The sequence below is a fragment of the Gossypium hirsutum genome, chromosome D10, assembly GCF_007990345.1.
Source record: "Gossypium hirsutum isolate 1008001.06 chromosome D10, Gossypium_hirsutum_v2.1, whole genome shotgun sequence".
NCBI classification, from domain to species: Eukaryota; Viridiplantae; Streptophyta; class Magnoliopsida; order Malvales; family Malvaceae; genus Gossypium; species Gossypium hirsutum.
Genome location: NC_053446.1, coordinates 46,135,415 through 46,157,386, shown reverse-complemented (window position 1 = coordinate 46,157,386; position 21,972 = coordinate 46,135,415). Strand labels below are relative to the sequence as shown.

At 31.0% G+C, this 21,972-nt stretch overlaps 1 long non-coding RNA gene and 1 other non-coding gene across 2 annotated transcripts; one reads left to right on the top strand and one right to left on the bottom strand.

Moving 5' to 3' along the window:
- Positions 1–5,708: 5,708 nt before the first annotated feature.
- LOC107915018 (uncharacterized) lies at positions 5,709–7,725 on the top strand. The gene is made up of 3 exons (XR_001689153.2): positions 5,709–5,984; positions 6,707–6,821; positions 7,311–7,725. It is a non-coding gene; the product is annotated as an uncharacterized lncRNA (long non-coding RNA).
- Positions 5,739–5,820, bottom strand: TRNAS-AGA (transfer RNA serine (anticodon AGA)). Its single transcript has one exon. It is a non-coding gene; the product is annotated as a tRNA-Ser (tRNA).
- Positions 7,726–21,972: the final 14,247 nt, after the last annotated feature.

The window sequence follows — 21,972 nt, the reverse complement described above, 5'->3', positions numbered from 1 at the left end:
TTTCTTTTTTTTAGTTTTTTTTTCCAGCCATTTTCATGTAAGTAACCTAATTTTGATGATTTATGTATTTTTGCAAGTATAGTTGATTTTGTTAATTTCATATCTAAGAATTGGGGTTGGATTTTTACCATATGCAATTACATATTTGTGAGTATTTTGTTTTATTGTACAATATTATAAATGTTTGGGTTTTAATTGGACCATTTTCGATTCTTTATTTGTTTGTGATTATAATAGTTTTATTTTATTTTATAATTTGGTTGGATATATATTTGACATAATAAATTTTTTTACCCTTAAATTTTATTAAAAAAATCATTTTATCCCTCATTTAATTTTTCATATCTTTTAGTAGTTGAAATTATATTTTTTTGAACCATTCAAACTTAAATTTGATAATTTTAATCCATTTAAGTTAGGTTATACGTAATTATAATAGTTCTAATAACGTAACTTAAATTTATGCACTTAAAAGATTAAAACTTTATTAATAATTTTAATAAAATAACCTCCAACTTTCTATTGATTCAAGGTTTTTAAAACCAAATTGGTGGTCAAATCGATTAATCATTAGTTTGTTGATTCAATCGGTCTGATAGATCTATCCAATTCGATTAATTAAATCATTAAAAATTTATAAAAATATTAAAATTATGTTTAATCAAAATTTACCCGCCCATATTAGTTCAATGCTTTTCTGAATCGTTACCCTAACCAGTTCTCAACCTAACTGATTCAACCAACCAATCTAATCCAATTCAAACAACCTTGAATATACTTCAATATTTTTAAATCTAAATGAAATACTAAATATTAAAATTTTGTAACATCTCAAAAACCGGGTAAGAAGAAATTGGGTTTTGAAACCAAGAGTGGTCATCCCTCAACTTTGAGTTTAGATTTTGGAAAATTTTAACAAGTGATTAGACATGGTTTAGTGGTTAAGTGTTTTGATTATATGTGTAAGGTTTTAGGTTCGAATCCTATCTCTTGAAATTTTGCTACTTTTGATTAAGTCTCTATCTTTAGGCACATGGGTTATAAGTTAAATTCAGCTAATTAATTATAAGAATGAACTTGTTGGTTCAGTGGTTAAACTTTTGTGTACTTTTTGGTCTGGTGTTCGAATATCTTAGGAAGTAATAAGGAATATTTTATTTTTGAAATTCTTTGTCTGGTAGTTAGTTTCAGGTGGTTAAGTAAACTTCCCAAAACCTCCTGAGTTGATAATATTGCTTTATTTTCGTTTTACTTTCCATTTATGTTTTTACCATTCCTCCATTCTTTCTTTATTTTTACTTTATTTCTTTATTCTTTCTTTATTTCTTTATTTTCGTTTTACTTTCCATTCTTCGTTTGATTCTTCTCTTCAAACTACATTTCTTTTTGCTATGTTATGTCGAACTGATTTTATACGGGGTCTGACTTCTCCTTTTTAGTTCAATTCGTTGACTGGTAAGTTGATTTAAATTTTTGGTATCGAAAGTTCTTCGACATAACTTCTTTGATGTAACTTCAATTCTGGAATGTTAGTTTTTAGCGATTTGACTACGAATTAATCGTTTGTTGGGCAATTGCTTGTCATTTAGGGACGAGAATTCATCTTTATTGCTCCTGCATCAATCTATATTAGGTGGTATTAGAAACCCCTTCTTCTTCGAATTTTAGTTGTCACAAAACAATACTTTCAATGCCACACGAACGTGTAACTTACTACTCATGAAAATTGGAGGCATACGGGCTAAGCACACGGGCGTGTGCCCAGGTTGTGTACGGTTATGTGTTATGCAGGGTTCACATATGCCAATGACACGGGCGTCTGTCTAGGCCGTGTAACTCACTAATTGCGGATTGGGACCACATGGGTAGGTGACACGGGTGTGTGGAACACACGGGTGTGTGGAACACATGGGTGTAGGCTAAACCATGTGGAGGCACAAGGGCCAGTTGCCCAGGCCGTATGAAACCACACGAGTGTGTGGACTAATGTTTGGATTTTTTCCCTCGAGCCACAAGCATTGTTAAAACAAACGCAAGCCTACTGTAGGGTCCATATGGTTTGAATTAGGCTATATAACTTGATATCTGATGATATGATGATGAACAACGTGTGATCTATACGCGTGTCTACTATGTTTGAACCTAAGTATGTAGGATCTGTCAAAATGTAATGTGCTATTGTCTAATGTGTGCAAATTATCCAAAGTACGATATGTATTTTGTTAAGTTTGTTGGAACGCATTTATGTGACTTTTTTGCTTAAGAACATGTGATATCCGAATATGTTGAATTGATTGGTATTTATTCTGATTTATAACCATGCATGTAACTTCATGGCAAATTTGATATTATTTGTTAAGTTTTGATAAATCTGCTTTATAACGCATGGCTTTCCAGGCTGTGTGAAACCACACGATCTAGCACACACCCGTGTGTCCCACACGGCATGACACGCGCCCATGTCACTTGCCCGTGTGGTCCTAATTTGCAAACAGTGAGTTAGACGACCTAGACACATGGCGATGTCCTTGTCCGTGTGGCTCACACGGCCTGGGCACACACCCATATCCTTGGCTGTGTGGCTTACACGGCCTGGGCACACGCCCATGCCTCTGGTCGTATGGTTGTAACTTATAAACAGTAAGTTACACGGCTTAGACACACGTCCGTGTGAACCTTGCACTAACATGGCCCCTTGCCCATGTGGCTCAAATTCGATGAATAGTGAGTTACACAGCCAACTGCACAGCTTGGCACACGACTGTGTGGCTCATACGGCCTAGGCACATGCCTATGTCAAAATTTTAATAAGTTTAGAAATTTTTAATAAAATTTAGTTTTTATTTTATTTTTCAAAATTTTCATAACATTTTTAATTTAAAAAAAGTATTATCGAGCTATTTTTTTATTCTTTGAGATTTTCTTGATTTTTTTAGGTTTTTTTTTAAATTTTTTTAAATTTTAATTTTTTTATTTATTTTAAAAAAATCTCTGTCCACTTAATTTTATAAGTTGATGTGAGGATGAATGTGGTTATTTGTAGTTATTTCAGTATGCGTATGGAATGTTTTAATGCAGGCAAACTAGTTGTGCTCAAAATGTAAAAGTTATATGGTACTCTTGAAATAGGTACCTAATGGCTCAAATTTTTCCAAAAACAGAGTCCACGTCCCGACGAGCAATCTGGATGGAACAATTCCAACTATGAGGAGAGTGTGAGTGCTATTAATTTGAACCCGCAACCGAAGAATTGTAACGACCTTATAGTTAGGGGTGTCGAAAAGTGCATTCCTGGAACTCTGTTCCCATAAATCAGATTCGTAAATATTTTAAAAAAATATTTACGAAGCTAGTTGTGTAGTTAATTAGGTTCCGGTTAAACGAATTTACTTGAATCAAGAGTTATTAAAGTATAAGGACTAAATTGCATAAGTATTAGAAGTATAATTATATATTAAAGTTATTAGAGGGACTAAAATGGTAAATATATATTTACCTTGTTCTGGTGGACGGCACTAATGGTATATATAATATATATAAACTTATTATATTTATATTATATTGGTTAATAAATAAAAGTTAAAAAATATAGTATAATAAAATGAAATAGAAAAGAAAATGAAATAAAATAATAATAAAACTAGTAGTGGCATGCAAATTAAGAAATAAAAAAAAAAGATAGAAAAAGAAAAGAAAGGGAGAAAGGAATTCACGCACGGCTTAGGTACTTCTAAGGTTCAAACTTTAATTGGTTAGTTAATTTAGTCTTTTTTGTTGTAATTTTTATATTTTTAGAATCTCGGTACCTAGGGCTACCCGAATCATGTTGTAATTTTAGCATTGATTAAGATTTTAAATGTTGTTATTATTAAATAGTTTTAGTATTAGAGATTAAATTGATATATTTTTAAGCTAGAAATGAAAAAGGATTAAATTGTAGAACAAATTGTAAATTTTCGGTAATAGAGACTAAATTGTGAATAACTCAAAATTTAGGATTTTAATTGAAAATAGGGAGTTAAATTTAGTTTAATGTGAAATTTGTATGAAAATATAGAATTAAATGTGAGAATAAAAATTAGTCTCGATTTAGGGACTAAATTGGAATTTAAGAAAATATTGAGTAAAAATTTAAAATATTCAATATGAAATTAAATTGTGTTGTATTGATGTATTTTAATTGTTTTAATTCTGTAGCTAACGTCGTACCGGAATCCTCGACTAAAAAGGGGAAGGATAAAATCAACGTCGAATAACTTGGAATCTACGGTTTGTATTTCTATAATTTAAACCTAGTTACTAATTGTTATATTTTGATTTAATGCATATGGTAAGTGGTTGAGGTGAGTATTTTGGCACTTTGATATTGAATTGAAATTATAGTTGATTGAAATAGATTTAATTGGTATATATATTATGAATGTATTGATTATTTGAATCGAAATAAATATGTGTAAATGTGATAATGTGCAATTATGATAATTGGATATTGGTTGTATTTGGAAAGTGAATTGAACCCTATTAACTGTATCTGGCTAAGTCAGATATAGATGGCATACCATAGGATAAGAAGAGTTCAGAGATTTCTTCGACTTCGAGTCGATGAGGCATTGGGTGCCAATTTACTTCGGTTTAACTGATGAGACACTGGGTGTCAATTTATATAGCACTGGGCGCAGTTATTACTTCGGATTTATCCGATGAGGCACTGGGTGCCAAACTGGTGTGTTGGTTGGATCCGTGTATCCGTCCGAGTCCGAGTCGTGTTAATAGGAGTAATCAAATAATAAAATTCTGTAATCGATATTGAATGATATTGTATGTGAATTGAAAATGAGATAGTGATTTGAAATATGAAAAATGAGATATGTTGTGATTAAATGAGACACATGAGTTATGTACTCATGAATCGAATATTGAATGAATAATGCCATTGTATAAACAAACGTGGATTGATATGTGAAAAGCTATTTATATATTATGCATATTCAAATTCATATAATGATGAATTTGACCAAGGACTAACAGAATGTGATAAATAGCATATGTTAAATATTAAAAAGAGAATAACCCAACAAATATGCATTAAAACAATTAAATAAAATTGCATATTATGTTTACTTTTCATGTCATTTTTATTAGTATTCGTATTATCAACTACATTTTTAAACTAACATAATACATATGATGAGTTGATTGATTCTGAATTTTTGTTACTTGTTTAAAAGTTATTTTTATCTGACTAATAAATTTTTTATAGTAATTAGTATTTAATAAATATATATATGTAACTATATAATTACAGTTTGTACTGTCAAACATGACATAGGAAATTTGATGTAATTACGGTTTGTCAACTAAACAAGTCTAGAAAATTATAATTATTTGTAATTACACTTTCACTCAAATTTTTTTGTGTTGGTACAAACATATCCTAACTATAATTTTTACAAATCATATAATTTATACAACTTTCCTTTTCTTTATTGAATCCCCTGAAATTTCAAAAAACTTGTTTTGGTTGAGAAATAGGAAACATTTTTCTCTCAAATTCCTAACATCTATTGAAGTTTATGCTATCAAATTATATATTTTTTGAATTATGTATATTTTAGATTTTTTTATCAATTTTAAATAATTTTATAATTGTTTTGAATTTTTATCACCATTTTTATTTTTTAAACGTTTTTATACTTTTTTTACAATTTACATTTATTATAATTTCTTAATAAGAAAAACGTGAGCGGCAGGATTCAAACCTGCGCGGGCAGAGCCCACATGATTTCTAGTCATGCCCGATAACCACTCCGGCACGCCCACTACTCTGCTTTTCGTTTCAAAAGTTTTATATATCACTTTTTTTTTGTTTTTTGGTAGTTTTGGGCCGGGACTCGGGATTCAGTTCACGGCTTGATGTTGATGTCTGTTGAGAGGCTGTTCACTGTTAGGTTCAACAGTGTGGAGTTCCCTTGTTGCTCAAACAAGTAAGCTGGAACTACCCTTTGAATTTTTAGTCTTTCAAATCGTAAATGCCTGTCTTTTATTTGTTTCAAGGTTCTGTTCTGTTTTCTTTTCAATGTTTGCCTGCTTTATGTAAGCAAATAGATAAATGAATAACCCATATGTCGTTTATTTGCCACTTTCACTTGTAATTTCTTCTGTACTATACATAAAAATTCCTTTCTTCTTAATGGGTGGGTACACCTTCAAAATCATTCATTTTTCAATTTTTGCACTAAAACTCCTACTTGGCATTGCCATTTATAATGTAAAATAAATCTATGTCCTAATTGATTTTTATTTGTTTAAAGCATGATACTCAAATTAGTATTCAACAAGTTTTATCTTTCATTCATTAGGCCTTTTTCTTTTTTCAAACTCTTAAGCTTGATATTAGCCTTTTCTTTTGCTTTTCCTCGATTTCTTTACCTTTTACGCCGTAGATTGGACCTTGCTGATGACCTGTTTGATGTTTTGCTGGAGTGAAAGAGAGAAAGTGTCCCAAAAAAAACCCAAGTTTTGTCTTGTATTTGTGTTGGATTTTGATAGCCCTGGTTCTTCTTTGAGTATTTTTCCAGCAGGATTATTGATGCTTTCATGGCAACCCATGAGTTGGATGAATTTCCTTCCATTCTGGGTATTTTCCAATTTCTCACTGTTAGCTTTTTTTATTATTTATTTAATTTTATCTGTTTTGCATTGGTAGATTGTGAGATTCGAAATGGCTGCTGGACTAGTTAAGAAGTTCTTTATTGCATCAATGTTGATGTGGATGGCTCCTCTTGCAGTTCACTAAGGTTTTAACCATAATTTACTACCCGGTAAGACCCAAGATGATTTTATTTTATTTTTTAACATAGAAAAGAGTTGTTAGATTTTTGTTTTATGTTATTCTTACTGATTTTTACTATGTTAGGTTGCTTCAATCTTTTCATTTATTTATTTTAAATTTTGGTGGCTGTTTTTTACTCTGTTTAGCTGATTGTTATCTAGTCATGAATAGTACATCTCTTTACTATGAGCTTTTGTAGTATAAATAAAACCTAAATTGTGACATATAGGTGTAATATCACCCTTATTCGGTTTATGTACGAACCATACAAATAGCTCCAATTTTGTTTTAGTATGTCAATGCATGCAAAATCACCAGAAAAGAATAATAGTTGGAAAAACACTTTGAAATGTTTGTCCTTTATGTTGCTGCAACAGCATTCAATTGTAGCAGCAAATAACCAATTTTCATGGAGGATTTCATCTTGTATGCTATAGAATCAAGTTGATTGAACAACAAGTTAACTTGTTTGGAACAGGTTTAACGAATTTATCTCCCCATGCTATGACATTGTTGAGTGGATTCGTTGCTGTAATATCGGTCAATATAGTTATTGCATTCCTCATTTATATGGCAATGAAGGAACCTTCCAATACGCATCAGCCTGACCCCAAGTTTCTCACCCACGCAAAAGCTAGTGTATACCAGCCAACAGGTGAACCTATTGAATCCCTAAAGAAACAAGAATAGAATAGCTGAAGCCCTAGAGAAGTAACCATAGTGGGGAGAATGGAACAATGAGGTTTTGAGTATTTTGTTGTATATTTAGTTTCATTGCTTTTGAATCTTTTCATATTATTCTTGAGTTTTGATTCTGGTTTTCGGATTTCCTTTGTTGTTAACTTGTTTTGACCTGCATTTGTTGCGATTATACTAATCATTTGCAACATTAACTTCTCTAGCTTAGCATTTACAGCATCCTTATTCTCTAGAACCTATAATTTTGAACACCAAGATTACATGATATGAAAATAAAATAAAGAGTTAAACTAATACTAGTGTAACACCCCTAACTCATATCTATCGCCGGAACAGGGTTACGGAGCATTACCAGAATATACAGATCAAATACAGACATTTCATATTATTTAACATTCATATAAAAAATGTATCATAAAGTCCCTTATATAAGCCCTTTAAGCCCAAAATACACACTAGAAACAAGTCGGGATTAAACCGGGTTCTCAGAAAACTTTTCAGAAAATATTAAATTTCTCAAAAGCGCAAGGGACACACGCCTGTGTGGCCAAACCGTGTGTCTCATGCCGTGTGGACTTTCGAAATAGGGGCACACGACCATGTCCCAGCCCGTGTCCCAACCCGTGTCCCAGCTTGTGTGCTAGGCCGTGTGAGCATACTGACTTGTAATAAATAGGTGCAGGGGTCATACGGCCAAGTCATATGCTCGTGTGCTAGGCCGTGTGAGAATATCTGAGCATTGTGTTTTGAAATTTTCAAGATGCAAGGGACACACGACCAAACCACACGCTCATGTGTTAGGTCGTGTGTCACACACGGTTGAGACACACACCCGTGTCTCTGCCCGTGTGGACGAAATAAGGTTATTTCCAAGCCATATTTTGCTCCCAATTTGTCATTCACCTTAATCAACATTTTAGACATTAACAAGCCACAACAAAGCAATCAAGGCAAGCCAAAATCATGTTTTTAAACATGATATATGACTACATATACTCAAATATTCATACTTACCAAATTGACCAAATATGTTATCTTAAATCCATCCTCAACATGCTTATTAGATACCCATCATTTAACCATTTCAAACACATATATACATATAATAACATGTCCACTACAAGTCGTTCCAATGGCTAGTTACAACTAAAACATTTATATGCCAACATTGGCTAATTAACCTATACATGCCATTATAACCAAAATTAATTTTCTATTTATACCGAAATGAGCTAATGGATAGTGTGAGATATCTCCGCCAAGCTTCCAATCCAATGAGCTTCCGAATTACTATAAAATAGGGAAAATAAAACAGAGTAAGCTTTAAAGCTTAGTAAGTTTGTAATGAAATCTAACTTACCATTTATCATTTAAGGTAAGCAAACTAAATATACAAACTAATTTGGCCAATTGCCTAACACATATCCTCATCAACCATGTTAGTCATGTTTTTAATAGAAATATCAAGAAACATATATGAGCTTAATAATAATCAAATTGTCATATACATAAATTTTCTACATCATGTGTCCATATAACATGTACAAATTATTTCCATATATTTTAGATATATTCGGGTAACAGTTCATTTCGAATTCATGTTATCTCATATTAGAACTTTGCTAGTTGGACTCTTTTAAAATATCGATGTCAATTCATATTGGGAAGCTCATGTGAGCCAATATCGGGTAGCTCCGGAGAGCAATTAATCAGGAAGCTCGTGTGAGCCATATATCGGGACGCTCATAAGAGCTGCGATGTGTCCGCAACAGATACTGGATCACAACCAAATTGGAATGCTCATAAGAGCTATTAACGGGAAGCTCGTGAGAGTCATATATGAGGTAACTTAAGAAAGCCAATATCGGAATGCTCATGGGAGCTAATAACGGGATGCTCTTGCAAGCTGTGGTGTGTCCGCAACATATGCAGGACCATAACCAATTCAAGGACTTTGTATCCAGCGAATTTCATTTGTTCAAACGGAACTTAGCACTTGTCGGACATTATCGGATATGTGATCCATTCTTATACATGAAAACATTATACATTTCACATACATAACATTCAATTCAAACATATAAATATACAATTTAATTATATGAACATATAAATTTATGCCCCTATAATCTTCATATATTCCTTTGTTGTTAACTTGTTTTGACCTGCATTTGTTGCGATTATACTAATCATTTGCAACATTAACTTCGCTAGCTTAGCATTTACAACATCCTTATTCTCTAGAACCTATAATTTTGAACACCAAGATTACATGATATGAAAATAAAATAAAGAGTTAAACTAATACTAGTGTAACACCCCTAACTCGTATATGTCGCCAGAACAGGGTTATGAAGCATTACCGAAATATACAGATCAAATACAGACATTTCATATTATTTAACATTCATATAAAAAAATGTATCATAAAGTCCCTTATATAAGCCCTCTAAGCCCAAAACGCACACTAGAAACAAGTTGGGATTAAATCGGGTTCTCAGAAAACTTTTCAGAAAATATCAAAATTTCTCAAAAGTGTAGGGGACACACGCCTGTGTGGCCAGACCGTGTGTCTCACACGGTCAAGAGACACGCCCGTGTCTCAGGCCATGTAGACTTTCGAAATAGGGGCACACAACTATGTCCCAACCCATGTCCCAGCCTGTGTGTTAGGCCGTGTGAGCATACTGACTTGTAATAAATAGGTGCAGGGGTCATACGGCCAAGTCACATGCCCGTGTGCTAGGTCGTGTGAGAATATCTGAGCATTCTGTTTTGAAATTTTCAAGATGCAAGGGACACACGACCAAACTACACGCTCATATGCTAGGCCGTGTGTCACACGCGACTAAGACACACACTCGTGTCTCTGCCCGTGTGGACAAAATAAGGTCATTTCCAAGCCATATTTTGCACCCAATTTTTCATTCACCTAAATCAACATTTTAGACATTAACAAGCCACTACAAAGTAATCAAGGCAAGCCAAAATCATGTTTTTAAACATGATATATGACCACATATACTCAAATATTCATACTTACCAAATTGACCAAATATGTTATCTCAAATCCATCCTCAACATGCTTATTAGATACCCATCATTTAACCGTTTCAAACACATATATACATATAATAACATGTCCACTACAAGCCGTTCCAATGGCTAGTTACAACTAAAACATTTGTATGCCAACATTGGCTAATTAACCTATACATGCCATTATAACCAAAATTAATTTTCTATTTATACTGAAATGAGCTAATGGATAGTGTGAGATATCTCCGCCAAGCTTCCAATCCAACGAGCTTCCGAATTACTATAAAATAGGAAAAATAAAACAGAGTAAGCTTTAAAACTTAGTAAGTTTGTATAACATGAAATCTAACTTATCATTTATCATTTAAAGTAAGCAAACTAAATATACTCAAACTAATTTGGCCAATTGCCTAACACATATCCTCATCAACCATGTAAGTCATGTATTTCATAGAAATATCAAGAGACATATATGAGCTTAAGAATAATCAAATTGCCATATACATAAATTTTCCACATCATGTGTCCATATAACATGTACAAATCATTTCCATGTATTTCAGATCTATTCGGGTAACAGTTCATTTCGAATTCATGTTATCTCATATTAGAACTTTGCCTGTTGGACTCTTTTAAAATATCGATGTCAATTCATATTCGGGAATGCTCATAAGAGCACATAAACGAGAAGCTCTTCCGAGCCATATAACGGGAAGCTCATGTGAGTCATGTAACAGGAAGCTCATGTGAGCCAATATCGGGTAGCTCCGGAGAGCAATTAATCAGGAAGCTCGTGCGAGCCATATATAGGGATGCTCATAAGAGCTACGGTGTGTTCGCAACACATGCAGGATCACAACCAAGTTGGAATGCTCATAAGAGCTATTAACGGGAAGCTCGTGAAAGCCATATATCGGGTAGCTCAAGAAAGCCAATATCAGAATGCTCATGGGAGCTAATAACAGGACGCTCTTGCGAGCTGTGGTGTGTTTGCAACATATGCAGGATCATAACCAATTCAAGGACTTTGTATCCATCGAATTTCATTTGTTCAAACTGAATTTAGCACTTGTCAGACATTATCGAATATGTGATCCATTCTTATACATGAAAACTTTATACATTTCACATACATAACATTCAATTTAAACATATAAATATACAATTTAATTATATGAACTTACCTCGACAAGTGTTCGTGTACGCAAAATCTACTAATCCGACACTTTTTCTTTTCCACGATCTAACTTCTTATTTGGTCTATCCGGATCTATACGAGTAAATTTAGCTTAATTTAATACAGTTCATATTCAATTCAATCCAATTCACATCTTATGAAAAATTACCATTTCCCCTATATTTTTGATTAATTACAATTTTGTCCCTAGGCTCAAAAAATGAAATTCATTCAATTTAATCCTTATTCCAAGCCTAACCGATTTTTACATGTAACAATAAAAACCCATGCATTTCATAAAATTTAGAATTTTTTCCATGAATTTTACATATTTTCAATTTAGTCTCTAAATCATAATTTCATCAAAATTCACTTTACAAAAGTTGTTTGTCTATCAACAACCTTTCATTTTCTACCATAAAAATTCATAATTCATGCATATTCATCCATGGAAAAACCCTAATACTTTGATAATTTTGCAAATTAATCCCCGTGATAGCTAGATTAAGTTATTACGATATCAGAAACATAAAAATTATTAAAAACAGGACAATAATGTTTACCCAATTAAGCCAAATAAGCTTGCTAACTTCAAGCTCTCCAAACTAGGGTTTCCATGTTTTTATTTGGGAAAGATGATATAAAATGATGGTATTTTGTTTTATTTTATTATTTATCATCTTTAATTATTTCATCTTTCCAATTTCATCCTTTTCTTTATTAAATTTTTCAATGATGAATCATCATACTTATCTACTAACTCCTCTAAATGGTCTAGTTGCCATATAAGGACCTCCAATTTTGAATTCCATAGCTATTTGATCCCTTTAGCTACTAGAATTCAACTTTTGCACTTTATGCAATTTGGTCCTTTTTATCAAATTAAACATGTAATTAGTAAAATTTCTTTACGAAATTTTCATACGATATTTAAATTTTAATGCAGACCATGAAATAATATTAAAATAATTTTTTCTTTTGGACTCAGATTTGTGGTCCCGAAACCACTGTTCCAATTTCACTGAAAACGGGCTGTTACAACTAGATTATGAAACACCCATTATGTGGATAAAGAAAATTTATGTAATTAACATAACAAATAAATGAGGCTTTAGTTGAAATAGTAAAGTTAAGATATTAAATATTATAATTTTTTGGGTTCAAATTCCATCATATGCATTTCTCTAGATTTTACATAAAATATAAAATAGTAAAAATATCATCTTAGTTAGTAATGCTTGTTATTTAATAAAAAGAATGAGTTTTCAGTAATTTTATAATTGAGTTGAGACCCGATTGATGGTATATAAATATAGATAAAAGAATAACACGAACTTGATATGATCAAAGATGGCGAATGTCCAAATATAGAAACTTAAATTAAAGAATAAAAAAAAGGGAGAGGAAGAAAGAAGATTCTACCCCATAGCCACTCCCTAATCTTTAAATAGAAGGATAATGCACTTTAACGCACTCAAACTCACTTCTTCCTGCACTAGCAACAATGCCAATGTCAATCGAACTAACAACTTATTATGTTGTAATTATACGATTAATCTTTTATGTAAAATCTCATATGTCTGCTAAGATTTTGGATGTTATAAAGATATGGTTGTTATACATCTATATTTGTGTTTAAAATTTAGATTTAGATTATGTTTGAATTTTTTAAAATTTTAAATTTAAAAACTATAATATATTCAAATCGGATTCTTTTAGATTAGTAATTCGTTCATTTATTGATTTGTTCACAACACAAATCATATTTCATTTTTCCAATAAAACTTTGTAAGGCTGTGTTTCCCTTAAGTTTCAAAAGTGATTTTCAAGCCAAACAATTTTTCAAGCCAAAAGCAATTATAAATAGAAAACTTTTCAAATCAAACCAATTTTTTAAGTTAACTTTTCAAATTAAGCCAAAAAGCTAAAAATTTTAGTTTTTGACTTTTCAAAAGACAGTTTGGGTGACTAATTATAAATTTGCCCCATCATTTATATAAAATATAAATAAAATTTATATATTCACATTGAATTTTACAATTAATTTATATTAATTATTTAAAAAGCATTTAAAATTTATATTTCATATATCACAATATTAATAATGGGTTAACATAAATTATTTTATTATATTTGCACTATAATCTAAGTTGAATATTTTGTTAATACCAAGAACCTCATGTGATGGTCGGATGGTTAAGGGTGTTCACTGCTCTAGGTGTGGCCTGAGTTTGAGTCGCGCTAGTTACGTTAATTGTTTGAGTTTTGCCCTGTTATTGTAATTAACCAAAAAAAATATTTGTTAATACCAAATTAATAATAACTTGGCATCGTGGCAACAATAACTCATGAAAAGAAATTAAAAATGAACAATAACTCATGGTAACAATAACGGTAATTAATGCTAAGTGACTAAAATGTTACAACATGACAACGTAATTGACTAAAACGTAACATTTCAAACATAAATGACTAAAATGTAACTATTTTGGTAGTTTACCCTAAAATGTATTATTACATTACGTAATACTATATCGCATACTATAATAGTAATACCTAATATATTAATTATTATATATTATTGCTTATTATTATATTGATTGAAATAAGCTCTAATTCTTTATACTCTTTGTACATTTAAAAGTTAGCTCTTGTACTATATTATACAATGTTATATCATATCATATAGTATATAATATATTAATAGTTTATATATATGCATTAATGATTAAACATTATAATATTATGTAATATTAGATCTTTTATTATATTTTTATAATATAATAATAGTTATATATATGTATTAATAGTTTTAGTAATAGTTATATATTACGGGAAGGGGTCCACTTACATCGGTGTAAAATTAAACTAGTTTTACACCATTCATGTCTCTTTGTATGATTAATGTTTTTGCAATCTAGTCATCACATTTTATATTTTATTCTTATAGATCATGCATGCCAAATTTGATGTAAATTAAAAAATTTCAACTATTTAACTATTTGTTTTATGTAAAAAAACTTTCAACTATTCAATAAATTTTAATAAATATATATAGTATTTTAGATCAATATGATAGAAATATCAGATCGGTTCGAAAATTTACATGCCTGACAAGTACAATTATATCAATACATTCAAAGGTTGGATTGTTAAAATATTAATAATACGAAGAGATACAAAATGGTGTAACTGGATCCCTCCCATATACTATATTATTATATTATGTAATAGTATATAATCTATTATAGTTAGCTATTAAAACAGATTTAACTGACCAAATTGAGCCAATTCAAGCAAATCAATTGATAAATTCAATTTTGATTTTGGACCAATTAATAGTTATATATATGTATTGATAGTTTTAAAATATATATTACATTAGGTAATAGTATAGCACATGTTGTAATAGTAACACATAATATATTTATTATCATTATATATTATTGTTTATTAATGTTGATTTAAATATGCTTCAAGTCTCTATACTCTTTGTACATTTGAAAGTTAGCCTTACTACTATATTATATAATGTTGTATTGTATCGTATATATATGCATAAATGATTAAACATTATAATATTATGTAATATTATATTTTTATTATAATCTATAATATAATAATAGTTACATTATATGTATTAAAAATTTAGTAATACATACTATATTATTATATTATGTAATAGTATATCATCTATTATAGTTAGCGATAAAAACCAACTTAAATAATAAAATCGAGCCAATTCAAGCAAATCAGATGGTAAATTCGATTTTGATTTTGGACCAATTAATAGTTATATATGTGTATTAATAGTTTTAAAATATATTATTACATAATGTAACACTATATTACATACTATAATAGTGGTATATAATGTATTAATTATTATATATTATTGTTTATTATTATACTAGTTGAAATAAGCTTTATGCCCCTATAATCTTCATATATTCGAAAGCTAGCTCTCCTACTATATTATATAATGCTATATCATATCATATATAATATATTAATGGTTTACACATATGCATTAAGGTTGGTTAGGTAACCGGTTGATTTAATGTTGTCAGTTCGGTTTCGATTTTGAAATCCAAAACCATTTAAATCAAGTTAACCGACTTTACACCTATTAAATATAATTTATATTTAAATATAAACTCTAACCCAATACCAACCAAACCCAAACCCAAACCCAAGTCTTATTTGAACTTTATTAAAAACCCAACCTAAATATATATATATATATATATATAAAAACTCATTCTAAATTAAAAGGTTATTATAAAGATAATAATATTAATAAAAAATTAAACATTAATCGATAAAAAAATAAAACCTAAATTACCAAATCATAAAAGGAAAAAGAAAAACTAAAACCTAAATTCTTAAACCTTTAAAATTAAATCGTTATTAATATTTCATAATTTATCATTTGTGATAAGTATAACACTATTTATTATATTATTAAATTAATATATTATCACGTTATATATTTTATATTATCTTTAAATTTAAAATTTATAGAGTTTAATAATTATTAATTTTATATATTTATTATACATATATAATTATATTATTAAAATAAATTTATATTCAACTAATATTTATAAAAAATATTTCACTTTATATTTAACATAAAAAATTATTATAATTACTTTTTTTATTAATAAAATTTTAATATGAATTTGTAATTCTTATCAACATATTTTCATAAAATAAATAATTATCATTTACTTTTATTTTAAGTAATATTATAAAATTATATTAATTATTAATGCATATTACGACTATTGAACTATAAATTCATGCTTTTTCGGGTTTTAGGTTAGATTTATCTCAAGCTCGGGTCAAATCAGTCTCAAACTTGAATTCTTATAGACTCGGACTTTTTTGAACTCGGGTTTTTTGAACTCAGGTTTTCTTGAACTTGGATTGTTACGGGCTCCAATTGACATGAGCAAACTTTCGAACACAAGATTGTTTTGCCAGCTTTACTCATATACAATTAAAATTGTAATTGAAATATTAGTTTTGGTCCCTATACGTGCGTAATATTAATCACCCTATTGTAAATTAAAAAATATATTTTTCTTGGTTGATTGAGTCTTATCTCAATTGACATGGGCATTGTTGTCAATACAAAAGGACGTGGAGGTTCGAGTGCATTGAAGCATATTATCCTCCTATTTATGGGTTGGAGAAAGACTATAAATAAATTTAAATATTGTGACAAAAAGAGTAATATAGTTTGAACTTATGATGAAACATGTATATTTTCTTATGTTAATGATGCGGTACTTTAACAAATAGTTAAAGAAAATTGTATATAAAATATTTTTTGTTTCTCCTTCTGTATTACAAAGAAAACATTTAAGAGAAAGTATAAGTAGTCTTATTTAGTAGAGAGTTAATTATTTGTTATTTTTGTATAAAGAAGCAAAACATATAGGGTTGTTATTTTAGTCATTGTTATATGACATAATAATTTCTTTAAATTGAAAGCACGATATGGATGGAGATATTATAATTTTTTAATATAATGTGGATAACAAATTATAAAATATTACAACGGATAGATATTATAATTTATAATGTCATTTTATTACTTGTGAAATATTTAAATTTATTAATTGTAATTAAGTAATAAAAAATTATGTTTTTTAATAAATTTCTAAAATATTTAAAATTGCTGGTGAGGAAGACGTTCAGAATAGTGGCAAAGGGATAAATAGCTTCGATACACGATATAATTTGGGATTCATTAACCATACTTTAGGGTTTAATTTGGAGGGTAAGAAGAGGCAAGAAAAAGGAAAAGGGATAATATGTTTAAGTGAGGAGGATAAGGAGGATATGGATGAGAATAATGAAGAGATATCATTAGAGAATGGTGAAGGGAAGAAGAGACATAGGTCGAGTTGTCAAGTACAAGGTCAATGTTTGCATGTAAGGGAGGTTGGATAAGGAGAACAGAGAGGAACAATTTGAAAAAAAATAGATATCAGTGACTGCCAACAGGCAAGCCGATCGAACGCAATGAAAATCTTAAATTAGAACGTCCGTCGATTGGGGAGTCCACAGGGCATTAAAAGACTTCAGGACATGCGGAAGCTGTATAATCCTCAGGTTTCTTCTTTATGGAGACTAAATGAGACAACTTTCGGATGGAAAGAGTTAGACGACGATGTGGGTTTCATTGTGGGATAGATGTAGTGACAATTGGAACAAGAGGTGGGTTAAGCCTTGGATAGAAAAGCGAGGTATCGGTAAGCTTGAAGAGTTTTTCAAATAATCACATTGATGTTAATATTGAGGATAGTTAAGTTAGATCAACTTGGTGTCTGACTTGATTTTATGGAGCACTAGAGGCTTGTGGAAGAAGTGGCATGAAACATATTAAAGAGATTGGGTAGAGAATAAGTTACACCATGGTTGGTTTGTGGCGATTTTAATGAGATTCTATTTTCTTTTGAAAAGGAAGGGGGTTTGCCAAAGGATGAATGACATATGAAAGAATTTAGGATAGCTCTAAATGATTATCGACTGGAGGATGTGGGATATGTTGGTAGGTGGTTTACGTGGAACGAGGTAACCTTCCTGAAATAGATATTAAAGAATGACTTGACAGAGGGGTTGAAAATAGAGAATGAATCGATTTATTTCCTGAATATACAATTTGACATTTGTCTTATTCTTTTTTTGACCATTGTCATTTGTTTTTTCAAACTAAACAAGAGGAGATGAGCAAAAGAAGGGAAGGCTTTAGATTTGAAGCATTGTGGACCATGGAGACATCTTGTGAGGAGGAAGTGAAAAGGTTATGGGTGATGAGTAGAGGAAGGGTAATGGAGAAATTAGAAGTAGTAGGGAAAGGATTACAAAGATGGGAAATGGGAATAAAAAAATTATAGAGAGGACTGTCTAGAAAGTTACTTGTTCCAATTGAGGAACGGGATGGAATGGAAAGGACGAATGAGAATTTGGAAGAATTAATTGATGCTAAAATTTATTTAAATATGGATATTGAGAAAGAAAAAAGGTATTGGGAGCAACGAGCAAGGACGAATTGGTTAAAAGGAGATAAAAATATTTTTTTTTCACAATTGTGTATCCTATTGAAGAAGAGCAAATCATGTAGAGGAGCATGAGAATGAACGGGGACAAATAACTACAAACAAAAGAGCAATGGCGGAGGTGGCAAAGAGATATTTGGAAAACTTGTCTTCATCAGGAGGAGTTGGTAATCCTGAGTACATATTATGTGGAATTAAGGCATGCATTTCGAATAGTATGAATAAAGACCTAACCAAAGATTTACTAAGGAAGAAATTATTCTTGCTCTTAAAAGCATAGGACCAATCAAAGCTTCTAGGTGTGATGGATTCCCAACACTATTTTTCTAAAAGTATTGTCATGTTGTTGAGCAAGAGATTAGAGATTTTTGTCTCAACAATTTAAATAACGAAGATATGGTTGATGAGATTAATTTGACGAATACTATTCTCCTACTTAAAGTAGCAAGTCCAACCCACCTCAAGAATTTTCGCCCTATTAGCCTATGTACAGCAATTTACAAGTTTATATCAAAGATGGTAGCTAATCGACTCCAAAGAGTATTGAACGTATGTATCGATAAAGCCCAAAACGCTTTTGCGCAAGGTAGACTAATTACGGATAATGTTCTATTAGTATATGAATTAATGCATTCTCTAAAATAAAAAAGAATACGACAACATGGAAGTTTACCTCTAAAACTGGACATGAGCAAGGCGTATGATAGGGTGGAGTGGTCTTTTTTAGAAAAAAAAAGTTATGCAGAAGATGGGATTCACAGAAGCCTTTGTGTCCTTAATTATGCGGTGTGTAACATCAGCAAATTATTTGGTATGTTTGAATGGTGAGATAGGCGAGAGTTCCAAACCAATGAGGGGCTTGTGTTAAGGTGATCCCTTAAGCCCCTATTTATTCTGATACGAGTCACAAAGGCCTTAGGATGCGTACACGAAAGAAATAGAAAATCAAGATTCACTTTCTTGTTTTCAAGAAAATCAAGAAACTGAATCTTGGCCCAATCTTGCTGTTTGGAGCGATTTCAAGAATCAAGAAAATCAATATTTCAAATCTTGGAAATCTTGGTCCAAGAAACCAAATCTTACAGCCAAAGCGCATTGGATCTCTGTTACGAGCATCAACGAACCAATTTCGGTAGAAGATAGAATATAAGCCCAAGTTCTTGAAGGCAAGGCCCAATAAGATGATCCCAAGCCCAAACAAGAAGACAAACCATACTTACTTGAAAATCAGGCCAAATTTTTAAAGTGGCCCAATTTGTAAAGTTTTATTTTTTTAAATACTTAGTTTAAATTTTTATGTAGATATTCAGTCCAAGAGGCCTAATTAAAAGCCCTTGGCTGAATTTCCATTTAAATATTAAAATAATTAGGAGTTTTTTTAATTTTTAGTTTTCTAATTAGATTAGGAAAACACTTGAGAGGCCTATATAAAGGCTTGGCCGGCCATCTTGTAATTCACTTCTCAATTAGATCAAAAATTTCAGATTTGTTTAAGTGCAGAATTCTCTTTGAGTTTTTCTCCAAGAATTCTCTCTTGAGTTTTCTTTAGAAGTTGTTTTAATAATCTTTTGATTATGGGAGCCATCTTCAACCTTCTTCTTGCCATAGATATTCTTTGGAAGGGAGATTAGAGCCGTTTGAAGGGGGTTGTGAAATCTTTTGGGATTTCAAGGCTTCTTAGGACTTTTAATTTAATTTCTTGCAGTTCAATTTCTCTTCTTTATATCTACTTGTGCCAAATCTTTATCTAATTTATTTGCTATTCTTTTTGTGTTTCCAGCCCTCTTCCATCTTAAAGAGTTGAATAATACTCCTCTTGTGGCAGCAAAGAATCGGTCAAAATCCCCAATTTCTAGGGTTCTTGCCGATTCATCTTTAATCTTCTTGGGTGCATTCGATTGCTGTAATTTGGGGAAAACTTTCTTGTTGTTCAATTGGGCAGATCGCAATCTTCTTTGGGGTTTCAAAGAGCCGTCTTATTCCATCAAGTTCTCTCTTTTCTTCTTATCGCAACAGCCCTTAGAATTCTATTAAAATTTGACCGTTTAATTTGCTTGCTGTTTTGGTTGTTTCTTGACAGATTCGGCTTGCTGAGAAGCAATCTTGGAGATTGTTTTCGTGTTCTTGGTTTCAAGAAACCCCTTTCATAAGTGTTTCAATTCTTGATTATCTCTTGCTGTTTTAGGGTTCTTATTTCAGATCTGGAAATTTTTAAGTTTTAATTTTCTGCCTCTCTTCAGATCTGATTGTCTAAAGCTTTTCGTAGGAGTTCCTCGTGACTTGGCAACTCGATCTTGGTCCGCGCGCAACCCTCAATCATATTCTTAATTTGTAGTGAAGGCTTGTCATCATTAATGAGGTTAGTAGCACAAGAAAGTACTATTAAAGTGGCAAAGGTATGTCGTAAGGCCCTACTATTACGCATCTTCTTTTCGCGTATGATTGCATTTTATTTGGGGATGCCATAGAAAGGGGAGCCCATAACCTTAAGACCATTTTACAAGAATATGAAATTTGTTTCAGCCAATGCATAAACTTTGATAAGTCACTAGCATACTTTAGCTCAAACATTTCAGAGCAAACAATGGAGCAAATAGCAAGCATTTTGGAAGTCCGAACCTCAAGAAATCCAGAAAAATATTTGGGACTTCCAAACATGGTAAGGAGGGATAAAAAAACAACTTTCCAACTCCTAAAAGATAGGATAAATAGAAAAGTTAAAGGGTGGAGTACAAGATTCTTATCAATTGGGGGTAAGAAAGTGTTCATAAAAGCAGTATTAGAGGCAATTCCTACTACTCTATGGCATGTTTTTTGTCACTGAAATTGTTTTGTGAGGAATTAGAAAACATTATGAGTCGATTTTGGTGGCAAAAATGACATGATAAATGTGGAATCCATTGGTGTGATTGAAGGAAGCTTGGGGAGTTAAAAGAAGATGGAGGAATGGGATTTAGATGTTTATCAAAGTTTAATGTGGCATTGTTAGCAAAACAAGGTTGGCGTTTAATTTCTTACCCATATTTGTTGTTAGCAATGTCAATTAAGCTAAATACTATCCAAATTCAGGCTTCATGCAAGCAAGGTTGGGGAACTTACAAAAATTTAATACAAACTAATAGATCAACAAATTTACAACCAAACCAAAATTA